Raw genomic sequence first — 14,620 nt, forward strand, 5'->3', positions numbered from 1 at the left:
ACCAAATCATTCCTTCTGTTGGTCTTTAGGAGAGAAAGCAACAGGAGAGGAGTGATGAACTGAGAATCCCAACAAACGTTTCAGTACCACATAAGCATTGCCAGGTGCCGTGAGAAAGGAGTACTATATAATCCCATCCATCAACACTGAACCTGAAACCCAGAAGTCAAATTACAGCGACAGCTGGCAAGAGCCAGTATGTCTCTAACTACGAAGCTTCAGCCCAATGCCACGAAATTTCTTGAGTCATTCTGAAACGTAATGAAGATGATAACACAACTAGGTCTCGTGTTTTTCAGATCTGCACATTTTATAATTGTGCATTGTGCATTTTATCACTGCACATTTTATCATTTACACATTGTGCTGTAAAATTAGCCAATCAGTAACATTTGCCTGTGTATACAAAACCTTACAAATGATAGTGGAGTTCAAACCTTGCTCTCTCAAGACTACCATAAACCCAGCTGGAGTTGTGAAGCCATGGCTGACCTAGAGCTTCAACCAGTCTGCAAACTGTTAAGTAATTCATTGTCAAGGTCAGTCTGTAAAATTCACCACTGTTTTTGAAATTAAAAATCAATTCTGTATAATGCAAGTTAGATTTCTGACTGAACAGGAAATTATAAACTCCACCACTCTAAGAGGGTTACATGAGAACAATTTATGGTATTGAGTCTCCAAATCTAGAACACTTTCAGGGTTTTTTTATTTTGTTAACTGTTTAAGTGTATCTAAGGTCCTCTAGAAGCAAATACATGTATTTGCTTTGTCTGAAATTCAAAAATACAAATGGCTTTACTCTGCAGCATTGCCTGCAAAATAAACGGGACATCCTGAATCAATTACTTTTCTAAAGAATAAACTATATTACGTTATCATTAGTCATCAATACAATTACTGTTTTATGGTCAGGTTTTAAAGAAAATAAAGCAGGGAGAGATGTAAATTTGACTACTAGAGAGCTGGAAACAATAAAAGATAATGCTGAATGAGAACCACCGATTTGCTATGTACGCTTCATTAACTTTGGCTCTTTAGGTTCATTTTTCTTCTTGTTCTTTCGCTCCTTCCTGCAGCCTGCAGTTCTGAAGGCTAGATGCATTTGAACCATCTTTTTCCACGCAGCCCACCTTGACACAAATCCGACTTTTTATTTCTTAAAATATGCAACACCGCCTTATGGAACCGCGATTAGTGGGAAACCCGTAAGGTAACATCCCCCGGAGTTACGGACGCGTAATTTACAGGCTGGTCCTTTGCTCGGTGTTCGGGGACAGGTCTGCTCCGTGCTGTCGCCCTGGGCATTCCCGAGCTGCCGACGGGCCATCTTGCTTCTGTCTGACCCACAGCGAATTAAATGTACCGAGCCTAAGCCGTGGCCCACCTGAAGATACCCAGGCGAGGAGTTTTTAAAGTTATTTTTGCTCGCTTTTCACGCACCACGCCGAAGCGCTCCGCTGCCGGAATCTTTCACGTTCAGCTTCTCTGGCAATAGAGGCTCGCCGAGCTCACCAGCCCGGCCCGGCACGGCGGCAGGAGCAGCTCCGCCGGATCTCCCCCGACCAGGGTCCCCGGCACCCACGGCCGGGCTGGCGGCGGCCGCCCTCGGGCGAGCCGCGGGGCAGGGCAAGCCCCGGCTCCCTCGCCGCCGCCCCCCGCCGCCCCGCACGCCTCCACCATGTTGTTTCGGTGCGCAGCGGCGCGGAGGAGGGAGCGCCGCCGCCAGCCCGGCTCCGCGGGGGCCGCCCGGCTCCTCCCCGCGGCCTCCGGCTCGGGCGCGAAGGCGCTGCCCCGGCCGGGAGGTGCGGCCATCCCGGGCCGGAGCGCATGGAGGGAAACGCGGTGCGGAGGAGGGGCCGCGGTGCCCACCGGAGATCCCGGCCATAGGGGCGGGGAGTCTCCTCCTACTCCTCCTCCTCCCGCAGCGAGGCTTCAGCTCCCCGCACGCACCGGAGCGCTCGGCTCCCTCCTCCTCGTCCCTCCTCCCTTCCCCTCCTCCCCGCTTCCCTCCCCGGGTCGCCGCGGCTCCGGGAGGAGCGGGGGGGCCCCCGCTTCCTTCCCTCCCCCCCTCCTTCTCCCACCCGCCACGCCGAGGAGAAGCAGGTGAGGCCCCGGCCGCGTCCCCGCTCCGCCGCCCCACGGGAGCGGCGGCCGCGATGGCGGCGGCGATGGAGGCGCTAGGCCCCGGCCGCCCGCCCCCGGCCTCGCCCCGCCGCCGCGCCCCAGGGGCGGGGGGCGTCCCGCACCCGCGGCCCCTTCTCCTCTGCAGAAACTTTCTCGGCAACTTTCTCCCGGGCCCGAGCCCCTGCCCGCGGGGCCGAGGGGTCGGGCGGGCGGGAGCCGGGCCGGGCTGGGCGGGCTGCGCGGGGCGGGCTGCGGGCAGTAAGTTTGTGCGGGAGGCCCCGTGAGCCCCGCTCGGCCCGGGTCCCCCGGCCCTGCCCGCCGGGCTGCCGCGGGCCGGCCGCTCGTCCCCCGGCGCTGGCGGCGTTCCGCGCCCGGGCTGGCGCTCGGCGTGAGCCGCTCCCGGCTCCGCTCCCGGCGCGGGGCCGGAGGATGTAAAAGGGCAAAATTCAGCAGTCGCCTGTAGGTTAGTCTGCGTGGTTTTATCTTCTATTGATTTTTCTTTCTCCCGCCCTACTGTTCTGGTTTATATCCCATTACAGAGCCTGGGACGCGACCGCTTTACATTTCTGAGTCATTAATTTAAATGTTCGGTCATCGCACTTCGTCAAGGCTGCTTGTCTTCCTTACAGTTTAAAAAAAAAAAATACGCTGGACACATACAGGCCCCTGTTCCTGTGGAGTCTGCCCATAACTTTCTGCTCTGCGTGGACCCGCAGGCTTGATGTGCTTAAAGTTGTGTGCTCAGGCCAAGGGCTAGTGTGATTCCTCCAATACTCAGTATTACAAATATGCGAAGTTTATTATGTGGTTATTTATTGCATGAATATATGGGGTTCTAGGTGTCTTGTATGCTTTTGGGTACGGTCCACTTGGCACTGCGAAAACTAGGGCAGAAATATTTCTGAAACTCATGTTGTTAAGGTGTATTCAGGTGTACCTGCTGGATTTAACCCTTGGCAGAGACTTGCCATTAATTAAAAATAAGGTGTTTTGGTTTACGTAAAGTGGCAGAATGTTCCAAAACCAGTTTTGAAATTTGGGGTGTGTTGACAAAGAAAGTGTATTGGTTTTCACATAATAATTTATAGACAGCTGAATGATATTTCAGACAGATTTTGCAAGTGAAATTGATCATTACTTGGGGGAGTGAGATACAAAACTTTACTTCAGAGTCTTTTTCTTTCCTGTTTGGAAACTAAGACCTTGAAGAGGGGTAAAATTGCCTTGTCAATTATCCTTGCAGTACCTCTGTTGTTAGGTAGTACATCTCAGCCATAACCATGTTTTTTGTAGGCTTCACAGAAGAACGTTTCCAAACAACAAAACCTTGCACTTCCACTCTTATTTCTGATGTATATCTGTAAATTTAGTTATAGGAGGTTTCTACTGAGCATAAGCGTAGAGTGGAGACTACGTGTGTGTTTTGCACAGCCAGGGTGTTGTAGTTAATTTTGGGACAAGGTAGCATCTGTGATGGCAACAAAGACAGCCGCACGGGCACTGTGTTTCTGCTCAGTTTCAAAGAAAAAGATCCAGTGGTACCTGGTGTGACAGTAGTTAGTAGCAGCAATTTCCAGTAATTAATTATTCCACGTGCTTTGTTAGCTTTCTTTCTTTAGCAGGTGCAGCTCAAGTAGAACTATAATCTCTGTGTGCCTTCAGTCCCTCTAATAAGTCTTCTGGCTCTTAGAACATTTCAAATAAATTTGGCAGCAGAGGTCTCCCAGGTGAGCAGTTTCTACAAAATTTCTGGAAGTAAGGAAGCCAGGTAGAACGGAGCTTTTAACCTGTACACCAGAGAGTTCATAGCAACACTTACCTCAAGCTGGAAATTGATGCAGGAAATAGGGCCTACCTGGTTTTGCTGCTTGCAGAGCTGCTGGTCCAGTTTTTGATAGTTATTTAATACCTGGACCCCAGTACCATTCTATGGGGAATGAGACTGGTGAGCCCAAGGTAGCTTTAATCTGTATTTGATATTATAAAGAGAGATTTTCACGGGAATATTTGTTACTCAACAACAGTTCTCCAGCTACAAAATGAATGGCATTGAAAGTATATTTAATATGCTGCATTATTTTGAAATAGCTGGAAAAATACTTAATACATTTTTGGTGTGCTGCGTACTGTGTAATGGGATTATTGAAAAACTTCACAATTTAGATGTTTCTATCAATATTCATTCAACAGAGCAAAAGAACTATTCTTGTACATCAAGGAAATAGTCTTTATTTTGAGCTTTGTGCACTTCTCAGCTCCTGAAGAATGAAGTTGTCGCTCTGTTAGGTCTAATAAATCATGGCCGTCACGTGACAGCGATGCGAAAGTCTGCGGTGTGGCTCATGTCAGATTATGTGGTCAAAGTTTACTTTATGAACAAACTTGGCTGTGTAGTTTTGCTTTTCCATATGCGCTACCTGTGGACAAAACCTGTATGTTTTCAGTAGTTCCTTGTGTTCAAAACGTTAAATGCACTAATGTTAAAGGAAGTGCGTTCTTTCATCCATATTCCCTACTTGCACCCAACTGTTTTGCTGTGTAGTTTGATCACAGTTTGAGTAAGGTACCTTGATGTTAATTTAAAAATTGGTGTCAGTACTAACACAAAGATGACTTTAGGAACATGTCCTTATTCTGCTGTGTGGCATCAAGCAGCCTTTTTCAGGTAGCACACCTTACATGCATATGTAGACAGCCTGTGGTTTCCTGAAAGGTTTCAGGCTTCTAGTACTGAAAGCCCTGTCCCTGTGGGTGGAACATTTTGATCCATGAGGGAGAACTGCAGTTTCTCCAACTACTGTAACAGAATGGGTTAGTTTTTGTTTTGGAGGAACTACCTCCAAATACAAGTAGATAACTCAGTCTCAAGATTTATTTAATTTCTGTTCTCCTTGAGAGTGCCAGTAGGAAGCTGTTTTATAGTGATGGATTTTATGATGTAGGAACCACTATTTTTTATAATTTTTGAAATACAAACCGTTTTACAGTTGCCATATGGGAACTTCTTTCAATCGCTACAGTCCCTGGCTTTATGGATTCGCACCAATGATTAGAGCTGTAGGGTTCCAGATTGTATCACCAATTGCCAGGTTTTGGAGGTAAACCTGGACAACTTCCCATGTGTATGCTGAGTTTAGTAGGGAAAAAGTAACAAGGAATAGATGCTGTCGACTCATTGTAGGACAAGTTTCATTTTAGGTTGTAAGAGGTCGTTCTTACTGCCTTTTTCACTTATGGGGGTGTTATCCTTGATGGTGCCTGTGCATCAAAACAGAAATTAGCACCAAAGTACTGAAATGAGTGGGACTGCACCCTTAGGTAATGTTAAGATGCACAGCCGATTGCAGGATCGGAGATGATTTCCAACTTTAATGCTAGAAATTGAGTAAGTAAACACTTATGCATCAAGTTTGTTCTCTTGAGATTTAAACACATATTCTTTGAGAATGTAAAGGGTAGCTGGAAATAGGACAGGAAACGCTCTCTGTTGCCGTTTTGGATAGGCACTGCATAGAGCCCTGGGTTTCATGCTGTGTCCTGTAAGTCAGTGGACCAAAGCCATGCACAGCTGAAATCAAGCCCTCAAGCTGGACTTCTAGCTAGTCCTGGCTTGTATCCAAGCCCCACAGCTCAGTGGGATACTGCTGTAGAGATCTTCACTAACTGCATTTAAGGCTGTGTTGACTGTTGTGGCCAAGAACAGGGTTTTGTTTCGATTTTTCTTGACTGTAGTATTAGGTAATGTTACAGAGCATGATTGGGGTATGTTGAGGAAGTAAAACCTCAGACTGGAATAATTTGTATTTTAGCTTCTTGAACACTGTTAGTTGTCGAGTAGGGAATTGGATAACTTTCTTTCGCTAACCAGGTGGTATTTTTTATTTGTATTTTTGGAAGGCAGGTGCTTTTATAGTAGTGTCACATCAGTATTGACTGCATCTATATCTTAAATGTTTATGTAAATTTTGACTTCTGATGGTGCTACTGAACATTAAATAATTTGTCACTTGACTTGTCACTTCAGGGAGATGAAAAACTTTTCTGGCTTAAAATGTGTCTGTGGCTTTCTTCACACCAGAAGTCTAGAGAAGTCTGGGAAAAATTCATGTTCTTCAAAAGTGATGAGCCCTTTTAGTTGAAATTTAGGATTATCTAGACCAGACTTACAAGAATGAATAACTTTATTTAATTCCAGTGACAGTGAAGTTGAATAAACACACCCACATAAGTAAATCTTCATAGATCAGGGCTTTTAACTTTGTTTTGGAGAAACTTTCAGGAGAATTTTGTGGCATTACTCACACATTTAAACTCAGTCTCGGTACTGGAGGTGTTTCATTTAGTAGGGTTAAGTTCCTTTGCACATGCCCAAAAGCACTCCCTAGTGTTGCAAAACTGAGGCAGTAGTAGTGTTTTATTCATGATGTGAATTATGGAGTATAAATGCAGTCAGGCCTCAGGTTTGCTTCCCAGGACTGACAGCCCTGTAGAAAAGAAGGATTGGCATGGAGGATGGTGTTCATGTTTCAAATGTTTGCCCATAGTTCAGGCAAACATTTTGATGATGCATGCAAACTTATAATAAAATAAGATATTTAGAAATAAAATTAAGTGTCTGGGATAAAGGTTGTGAAATTTTCAACCCTACCTAATGGCCTCACAATTGTAAGAAAAGGCAGTGCTTGTGCGAGGTATTTAAAGAGTAATTAGAGGGTGCCATGGATCTCTTGTGTATTGCAATTGTATAGCATTATAACTGTTTTGGCAGTCAGCCAGAAAAGGGAGTCTTAAAACAAATTAATAGTGAACAATCCAGTTTTAATAAGTTATTTTAAGTATGATTAAATAACAACATTAATATTTATGCCTAAAGTGTGACAAGGGAAAAACAAGTCTCAGTTATTATGTGTATCTTCTTGCTTTTCAAGAACATTATATTGGAAACTAAAATCATGACTGACACTTGTAACGTGTACTTGTAAGAGTAGAAGAAAAACCCTCCAAAGTCCATCTCTTTCTTTACATACTCTTGCTGTTTCTGGTTGGTTTTTGCCAGCTCAGGCTGTTCAACACAAGTACTTTATTTTGCCCCAGAGTGATGGTACCCCAAAGTCCAGAAGCTGCACCAAGGACAGCATGATCACAGGTTTTCCTGATTCTTCGGCTGCCTTCCTGAGAATGCAGTGTTGCCCAGCATTTCAGATGCTGGGGGCCCATGATGAACCTCTGGTTTTACTCAGGGATGTTTGGGCTTGATGGACTTCTGGTCTAATTCATAAAAACTGGTCTCTCAATAGGCTTAGTTTAACATGTGCCTCACAGATGAACAATGCTTTTAAAGTTTTGGTCTAAGTATGCTCCACTGAAAAATGAGTATAGAATTAATATCTAGAAAATATTCTTCACATTTATCTGAAGTACACATTTATTTGAAACTAGCATTTGTTTGCCAAATTTAGGAAAGAAAACTATCAAAGCTGAGGTTGAGGGAAGAAATTTAAAAATAACTACAAAAGTAAGGTAGTTTCTTATAACTTCATTGTAAAGTGTTTAAAACAAATCACCAAGATTAGTCATACATCTTTTTAGTGCTCTTGTATCTCTTTTCTTCGCCTTGATTTTGGTCTGTTTTTCTGGAGGTCTGCAGTTTGAAATACAGACCTTACATTACTGATTCCCAAACCAAGGTCTTCAGAAGAATATTAAGAGAAAAAATAGTATTCAGTTAGAAGTTGGTCAGACTTATTCTGTGAGAAACACAGAGTTAAGTGTGACATTTAGGTCTGAAATTTGTATAAAACAGGGGTCTCCAAATATCTTAAAAATTACAGATCCATGCCAAACCTAGCAGAAAAAATTGTGGTTTAAAAATCTGTAAAGATACAGCATTTACATTCATGTGAAGACTAAGCAGGGGTGAGATGAAATGGGAGGAAAGGTTATGGTGATAAAAGCAAGTGGTTTGTGTCCTTCTTCCTGTATCTTCTTGAGCTGAAAACAGAACATGCCAGCAGTATATTTTTTGCGACTCCTAGTGTTTTGTTGATACCTAGTATTTAATGTTAGTGACCAGCTCCGGTTGTGGTAGTTCAGTTGAAATACTCCAGTTTTCCTTAGAGATCTGAACTTGTAGCAATGCTCTGATGAAGCTGTGAACATACTTACTAATGCATCTTATGGGCTCATAGGTGATCTCTCCTAATAAAAAATCCTGCAATACTTCAGTGACAGGTGAACGTGAAAATATGGGGTTTTGCCTTCTTTTACCCAATGCAAATTTATGCAAAGCTTACTAAGTTCTGAAAGGAAAAGACCATTCTCTGCTCTGTGTGATGGCTAGCCCAGGTGAATTGTGTATCATTCTCAAAAGACGGCTGTCCCTTACTGAATGGGGACAAAAGACTTGTAGTTTTCTTGATTGTTTGTGGGTTTTTATCATAAGTCTTAATAGAGCCTCTCTGATGTACACGTTCTTTAACTGAAGCCTACTGAAAGAGCAGTTGTTATGAATCAGACCAGAAGTCTATCTAGGCAAATACCTGTTGTCTTAATTTTTTTTTCCAATCCATTCCATTCAGGATAAATTATTAATGTCTCATGTAAAAGTTTTTGGAAGTTTAGTTAGAGGCTCATTTTCAGTGTGGGTTCTTTGAGCAACAGATGGCACTTCTCATTCTGCCTGTTCTAAATAAGAAGTATTCAAGTTTTTTTACCGGCAGCAATGTCTTAAAATTTAAGTGTGCTCTCTGGCTTTTGAGACGTGGTATATGGGGTTTTTGCCGAAGCATGTTCTTTTGTTTTGTTTTTTGGGGGGTTCCCCCTGCCATACATTTTAGATTAGAAGTTGCATTATAGAATGACAAAGCCCTTAAAGCAAAGAGGGGATGGGTTTTTTTAGTTGATACTAGTGTTAAATATTTGTTTAGTGGATGATTAAAGGCTATTGTAGCACTGGCCACATCAGCTCATCCATACCTAACTGAAAAACATTCACTGGGGAGAGAAAAAGAGTATTATATTAGTCTCACTGTAGAGAGCCATGGTGAATTCTGTTTTCATAGTAAAGTTAAATATTGTATTCAGGAACACTTAGAGCAAAATACTATTCCTATTGAAAACAATTACTGATGAAGAATGAGAAGGGAAAACAAGGATAATTCCTGAGATGTTGCTACTAGTCAGTTGTAATTTTCTTGAGTAACATTTGTTTTCTCAAGCCTGAGAAGTAGGCATTATGTTAACATTCTGTAGTTGGTGGGGGAGAAAAGGGTTATGTTGTTTTTGTTTGGTGGGTTTTAAGGGTTTGTTTTTGTTGTTGTTTTTCTGTGGTTCTAAGTGAGAGAGCAGAATGCAAGTGCAAAGTTTTTGGCTTCAGAAAACACTAAAATTAAATGCTAACTGTATATGGCTTTAGAGGCTAGGATGCAATAGTAATATGAGTACCTTTTTTTTGACTTTCAAGTACAATTCTGTACTTATTTTAAGTACAGCTACACACTTAAAACACAATTCATAAATCATAGTGATTGAGGCTATTTAAAGTGATAAGCTTTCAAAATATCTTGCTGAATTGCACATTATATAATTTGCTAAAAATATCGATCTTTTTCATTTTAGGAATTATTTCTTAGCTTGTACGCTGTAGAAACCGTAGAACTGATTGATTCAGGCTATCATGATGTACGTAAAATGAGACAAGTGTTAGTTTATAGATGAAAAATTATTTCCCTGGAAACGTTTGACTTGTTCATGCATAGTAGGTGTATTTAAATATTCTGGAATTCATTTGCATTGGTTATTAAATCTAGGACTCTTTGATTACCTCCCCTTCCCTTTTGCTTAGGTCTGACATATCATCAGAATACTATTTAAATCCAGTGCATACATGGTGAAATCACAGCCAAGTTAATACATGATTTACATTAACAAGCATGACATCTTTGCTTTATATGGGTCTTTTAAATTACTATTTTACCTCAGTTTCATGCTTGGGCTTCTTCATTCTTTTCCCAAAGAAAGAGGTTGAGCCTTCCTAGTTGGTAAAATATATTGACTCTACATATTAGGTTTACACTAATCCTGTTAGCTTTTTGCCAGGGGCATGGATTTTCTATGTCTATATTTAATGTAATAATAAAATGTCTCAATGAATCTTTTAGGCTATATACCTAATTATTTAAACAATGAAAGTGCAATTTCTATGCAAGACATTTTTATTTCTTCCTAGTTTGTGTTCAGTGGCATTTGAATGGAAATTCTGATTAAAATTCATATAAGTAACCAGTGTTAGATTTTAAAGTACAAGTGAATATGTTGCTTCCTAGATAAGAATATAGAGGGCAATAATTCTGTTGCACACCGCATTTTGCTTTAAATCTGATAGATTTATTTACTAAAGAGAATATTAGCTTTAATTTGTGAATAATTTTTGGTCACCACAACCTCTAAGGCATTAGAGTGGATAGATCTCATAGTTCCAAGTTTTTGTGTTCTTTGAAAATAGAAACAAAAAAAAAAATCTCTCATTTGTCATTTAACCTTGCCTTCCCTAAATGTTCCTAAGATTCTAGTCAACTGATAACTAAATAAGGTTGAGGGGTCGCATATTCTTTACACTTGCAACAGCTTATGTTACTTTAGATATTTGGGTATTCAAATTCTGATTTCAGTTGGTTATGAATTAGCTCTGTCAATGTGGTGATAATTTTGTTTAAAGTTTTGGTGACTAACAGCATAGTTTGAATTTTTTTTTTTTAAATTCAGTATAGGTTATCCTAAAAGTAAATCTGTGCCTTTATAGAAATTTCAGTTAAAAAAAAAAATCCTTCTCTACTTCAAATATTAAAGAAATGTCATCAGAAGGGTAACTTACTGTTGTAACTAAATATGACGTGTGGTCAGTCACCATATGACTTAATTTGGCTTCACAGGTCTATTGTACTCTACTTCTGCTGTTATACAAATAGTTAGAAGTAAACATTGTTTACTCCATTATGTGCAGTACGGTGTAGCCAGGTAACCAGATAATTTATGTGATGGAATCAAATCATATTTAGGCCAACAGAGTAACCAGCCAAAGCTACTGATCCTGTCAGTATATCACAGCCTAAGAAGTTCTTGAGGAAACCCTGATTGCTCTGACAGAAAATTAAAAGGTTGGCAAGTGTTACTGCTGCAGGATTTCTACAGCTTGGAAACCATGCCATTAAACTGTTGCTTCTCTTAAAATATTTCTTAGATTTGGTGGATTCTTACTTTTCCCTCGAATTCCCCTGAAACTGAAAGCCAAAACAGATGCAGATAGTACAGTTTTACAGTCAGAATATCTGAATGGGATTATTCTCTTGAAAAACATTGCCATGTAAAATAACTTCTCATATGCTTAAACCTGAAATGGAAATTAGACTTTTTTCCCTTTTTAAAAGATTTGTTTCAGGGTAGTTTGTTTGTCTGAGGCATTTTTTGGCTAATTAGGAAGTGGAAAATCTGAACCTGTTTTTATTCTGATATTTTAGTGCTGCTATTCTAGGATGTGATCCTTTTTCACACTGAAGTCAAGTGCAAAATTCCCCTTGACTTCAGGGAGAGCTGGATTAGCTCTACACAAAAGGACTAAATTGTCCTCTGGGATAAGTAGAGGCAATTCTATGAAGTAGACTTCATTAGAGTATAAAATGAAGACAAAAAAGTGTTGCCTGCCTTAACAGGCAGTGAAATTGGATCTGTTAGCTCAAACAGCTAGGTTAATTTAGCAGTTGAATCAAAGATTTTTGCCCTTTTTCAATTAGATTGTAGTTATATTAGCTCACTGCATTGAGCAACGTGTCACTTAACCTTGACTACAAATAGTTTACAGAAACTAGAACCTCTTTTTGTGGTGTAAGAATTATCATGAGAAAACAAGCACTTGGTAAATATTAAGGAAAACTTTTGAGGAGTTTATCCTTAAATAGATGAAAGAAATATGTTTAAATTGCTGTTTACGTCTAGGCTTTATATGACAAGTTGTGTGAGGTTTGGGGAGCCTCGTTTGTATTTTCAGCCTCAGGCTGGCATCCTGAGTGGCTTTATGTAGTCTTGCTGAGATCAGAAGTGGGTAATTCATTTAGACTGAAAATTGAACTGGATGTATCCTATGTGTTTGCTGGTGGTGTCTGGAGTAATCCCATTGAGTTCCGCAGTAGACAATAGCGCTTTTGGCATCTTCCATTATTGCTTTACACAACGGTATCGGTTTTGTGTACACAAATGATGACAAAATAATATTTGAGAAATTAACTCAAATGTAGTGATTACTTATGTAATACTCAACTATACTTGTAAAATATATAATTTGGAGTCTTGCACTTTAAGTTTTTCTTCCAGTGCTTCTGATATCTGTTGGAATCATTAATAAATTCAACTGTCTGTGTGTATATTATGACCTAAGCACTTTCTGTACAGGTTTCTTGTACTTCCTCTTTGAAATTTCTCAAGGGAAAGGGGGATGGGAGTATTGTAATCTCCTTAGAATAATTTGAGAATGAGCCCTTAAATGCTGCTCTGCATTTCTTTATTAACGTTTCAGAGGTGAAATAAAATCTGCTCCCTAGGAAGCTTCACAGAACTCTTAGCTGTTTAGCATACATAGCTCTGGAAAAAAACCCTCCACAAATAACTGTTGCTGCAATATTTAGCTGGTGTTAAGGGGTTAAGTAGTAAATGAAATTCTCTGAAACACTTGAGATGCTAAATTTACAAAACAAGACACGAGAACCGTTTTAAGATTAGTCATAGTTAGGAAGCTTATTGAAGCACCGGCATCTTCCTGGATACATCCTGTACTTTTGTGTCTTCAGCCTGCTTCATCTATTCACCGTCCTTACTGCTTTTTAGTTTTTAGAAACTCTTGCTAAAACTTCTTTGTGACTAAGACGCACTGTCAATCAGTCCAGTCCTCCCCATGCCAGCCAACTGCCCCCTTAATGCAGCAATTCACTTGGATGAATAGTGTTCATACTTTAAGGAGACAATTGTCTACCAGAGAGAGTGCCAAGTTGATTTAACTTTGTACGGGTGTGAAAGAGTTTTTAAATGGGTGCTGTCAACTAGCATTGGCCCAGAGCATCAGCTGCTTCAAAATTTTTATAATCTGATTGGGATTACATCAAAATTTGTTCTAAGTATTTTAGTCAATCACTGGGCTGCAGAGAGCATTAGTACCCCAGAAGTGGTTGTTAGACAATTATCCGTGGTCTGTCGGAACTGTAGCGGACGTGTCCTGGCTGAATGTACAACACGGCTTTTAAAGTGGACTCTTTTTTGGCAGTACATTGCTAAATTGGTGGAAGAATACAGGATTTATGTTGTAATCTGCTCTTCCAGTTCCATTTAATGCCACAGTGTGTGTTTGAAACACTTAGTTGGATGTATAATACAGTGTAAAACCACAGCTGTAGCCTGTCATTACTGTAGTGCCTACAGAGCTGAGCTACCATTTAGCCAAACCAGCTACTTGGATTATCCATTACCTGGAATTATTTAAAAGTGGACAGAATTTATGAAAATTGCATCGCTTCTTTGCTGAGAAAAATTTTTGGTGCATTTTTAGTTTTAGTGGAGCTTGAAAAGATGCAGGTACACCATCGCTTGAAGTGCAGAGGGTTTAGTGCTGTGCTTTCTTTAATTCTTTATAGTGTAAGGATTTTTTTCCTAAGCAAAATTTGGGCCCTGATATTTCTTCACTTCTGACAGGAAGAGAGAGAGTGAAAAATAATGAAGGAAAAAACACGCAAGATGATGCTCCCTAAAATTTCTCATGTTTCTTTTTCAGGGAGGCCAGGGAATCTGAGAAAATGAGTTATTTTTGTCAAGAGCCTGACAAAATATGGTTATTATCCTAAATGTGTAGAAAGGAAGCTGTTAACAAAATAGTCAGTTTAAAGGAGGAAAAATTTCTTACGGACACGGTAGTAAGTAGTGAGTATATTTGGGGGCAGGGAGGAGGGTGTTTTCCTTGCTTCTCTGAGGTCATTAGGCCATTACAGCTGCAACAACATTGCTACTAGCTTACATACATTTGTGGAGAAAAAAAGAAGCATTGTTATTTCAGTGCCCGGCTGGAATAAGTAGTTTGTTAAGCAGTTCTGTTGAGACTGTTGTTCTAGGGACATCTCCAATAGTAGATGTGCAACTATTAGTAAGTGTATTGTAGACATCAAAAGAAAAAAAAAAAAAAAAAGCTTAGATTGGAGGTGATTAAGAAAAAGAGCTAGAATAACTTTCAAATATGAAAGACAAGATGTTCATTTGGACCTGTCAGCATAGCATGGAGAAGAAATCATGTTATAAACACCTTGTGTGATGAGATTGGCTGGATAGATGAGAGAAGAGCAGTGAGTATTGTTTATCTTGACTTCAGTGAGGCTTTCAGCATGGTCTCCCATAGCATCCTCATAAACAAACTGATGAAGTGCATGCCAGGTGGGTGAACAGTCAAAGTGACTGGAAACTG

At 40.7% G+C, this 14,620-nt stretch overlaps 1 protein-coding gene across 1 annotated transcript in view; it reads left to right on the forward strand.

Annotated features, from left to right (window-relative positions):
* The first annotated feature begins 1,930 nt into the window (after window positions 1-1,930).
* Window positions 1,931-14,620, forward strand: part of YES1 (YES proto-oncogene 1, Src family tyrosine kinase) — a 49,468-nt gene continuing 36,778 nt past the window's right edge. Inside the window, exon 1 of the mRNA XM_066329599.1 lies at window positions 1,931-2,106. The gene's annotated coding sequence lies outside the window, so the exon portion shown is untranslated. The remainder of the gene's footprint in view (window positions 2,107-14,620) is intronic.

The sequence above is a fragment of the Sylvia atricapilla genome, chromosome 1 (assembly GCF_009819655.1).
Source record: "Sylvia atricapilla isolate bSylAtr1 chromosome 1, bSylAtr1.pri, whole genome shotgun sequence".
Classification (NCBI taxonomy): Eukaryota; Metazoa; Chordata; class Aves; order Passeriformes; family Sylviidae; genus Sylvia; species Sylvia atricapilla.